Here is a 2,778-nt window from a genome sequence, read left to right on the forward strand (position 1 = left end):
AAAGTCCATAGAATTTAGATCCGGTGATCGGGAAGGCCAATTTCTTTTTCAAATTAATACCATTTGTCTTATCTTACTTTTCCTTAAATTTTATTATTTTTAAAATTAATACTATTTTCTCTTATCTTACTTTTATTCATTGATATTTTGTAATATTATACTGATATTAAAAATAATCATAAATAAACGAGACAAAAGCTTAAAAGCGATCTCTTTATCATTGTATGAAAAATTGAGACGCCTACAGCAAAAGTAACCTAACTCGAAATTCGATTTTTAAACTTAAAGCGTTATTAACTTATAAAATCATTAATGTTTTCAAATAAAAAACTCAATTTTGATAATTAGATATTTTTGCGATAAGCGCATCAATCATGTTAATATTTAAATGTGAGTCAATGGACAAGGGCACCCCGCAATCGCGCGCGCAATGTACCATGCCTGAGCGCGCGAATTTCAGACGCCGTAATAGGATAACTTTAATCGGTTATAATTTAAAAAGTATATTATAGCCTCGACATTTTTGTATAAGAATTTTCGTCTTAGAATGCTCTCTAGAATCTGCCAATGAAAGGACATACAATCTTTCTGGGACACCCTGTATATATGAACGTGCAGGAATAGTGTAAGTCCTTCGCAATATATGTTTTATGTAAAAAAACAGTTTATGAATAATGCTGTATTTTGGATAAATTGTGGAAAAATCGCATTTTCATCCCTTTTTTTGTAAATATCTTTGTTTCTGTTAACTTTACGAGAAAACTTGAAAGAACCAAAATTAAAGCTGTCAAAATTTCCTATAAAATACAGTTCTTGGCGTGTAATTTTGGCAATACTGTACGCAGGTGGCAAGCAGTGAAAAGGGTCCGAAGCCAGTATGCGGCGCGCGGAATTTACCTGTCTTTTGAAACATCAGTTTTCCATAACTGTGCATGCAAAATTATTAAGAATTATTAAGAATTAATACTGATTTTAATATGCAGAATATTCACTGTCAAGTTAAAAAAGACATGTTTCTTGATTCATATCTCGGTGAATTTTGACCGTAGAGAAATAAAAAAAATACGAAATTGTTCGTAATTAGATTATCTACAATTTTTATTTACAACCTTTTTCGATTAGACAGTCCATTTTTGATAGATTAGCGAAAAATGCGTGACGCGCGTACGCGTTTTCGTTGCGTCGCAAAAATAGCGATGTTTAAAAAAATTCTATCTCCGCTCCATTTGGTCTTAAAGACTTCATAAAAAAACCAAATTGTGCGGAATTTTGTAAGCTACAATTTTCATGTCTACATAAATTTGCGTAAAGTTGATATTTTCCGACTTATATGCGAAAAACCGATTTTTTTGACCTTTCGGACCCCTCCTTCTCCCTTTAGGCAACGTAGCGTCTACGCATGGGGACTTTTGATATGTTTAAAAGTACCCTAAAATAAGCCTCTTTACAAAGTTTCAGCCCAGTTACTATTATTTCTTCCAAATGGACAAATTTCGGCTCATTTGCCTGGGCTAGTAATACGACAGAGAAATATAATTATATCATATTATATACAGTGAGTGTCAAGAATCTGCACATTTCGGACAGATTTCGTACGCGACGCCTCGTCTCCCCACCACCGCTCGAGGCTCGACGGCCGAGCCGCCAATCGCGCGTGTGACGCTATGCCTCAGGAGCGTCCCTGTACTATGTAGAAGCGTATCTTCTGCCAAATTACCATTATTGTATTATTAACTAATTCATTTGTGTTAAAATTAAATTTTTTATTATTAATGTTTTTATTGCGACATTCGTATAAACTAATATTATTTTCTAATATATAATATAATTATAATTATGTATGATAGAACAATAGCTTTCCACATCACCTGTGAGGTACTATTGTAGGATGCGTTTTTGATAAGTGGTTCCCCCTTCCCCAGTAGGCTTATTCCACTAAAAAGATCGAAGAAAATAATCAAGAAAATCCTGGCTCTGCAGGAAAGCAAAATTATATGTCATCAAATATTATATAAATTATAAAACGGAAGTGGAGGAATCGAAAGAAATAAAAATTAAGAATGTACATAAAATCCGTACTATAACTTTCTTGCTAAACTAATTTTAGTCCCCCAATTATATTATTTTCCTCCTGGCCCACATATTTGTTGAATATTTATTTCCATTTTTAATATTAAAATGTCTATACAGGATATATTTTTGTACAACAGAAGGTTGATAACCACACAGAAGACAGATGGTTTTATTGCAATAAATGCGAAAAAAATGTTCTCCCTTGTCGAAATCTTGCTCATCTTTGTTTGTTATCCATCCTTCAAGAATTTAATGCTAAATAAGTAATATTTTCTTAATAAATAAATTTTATTAAACATTATGACACGTAGAATTAACATATGTAGCACTATCGCTGGTACACAAAAGACACTTTCTGTATAATATGGATTTTTAAAACTCTAATTTCGCACGTTCCACGCGTTCACATCTCACTACTGATATTCCGTTGAGAAATAGCAGCGAGGAAAACAATCGCGCTTCAATTGTTTTTCTCGCTGCTGCTTCTCAACGGCAGTCAATATCAGTAGAGAAATATCAGTAGTGAGATGTGAACGCGTGGAAGGTCTTGTGCGAAATTAGAGTATTAAAAAGTAAGAAAAGATTTAGTATTAAATTTTTATTCAGTATTAAATTCTTGAAGAATGGATAACAAGCAGAAATACGAGCAAAGTTTCGACAAGGTATGGGAGGAAATTTTTTTCGCATTTATTTGCAATAAAATCA

Source organism: Wasmannia auropunctata, unplaced genomic scaffold (assembly GCF_000956235.1).
Source record: "Wasmannia auropunctata unplaced genomic scaffold, wasmannia.A_1.0 LD336054.1, whole genome shotgun sequence".
Classification (NCBI taxonomy): Eukaryota; Metazoa; Arthropoda; class Insecta; order Hymenoptera; family Formicidae; genus Wasmannia; species Wasmannia auropunctata.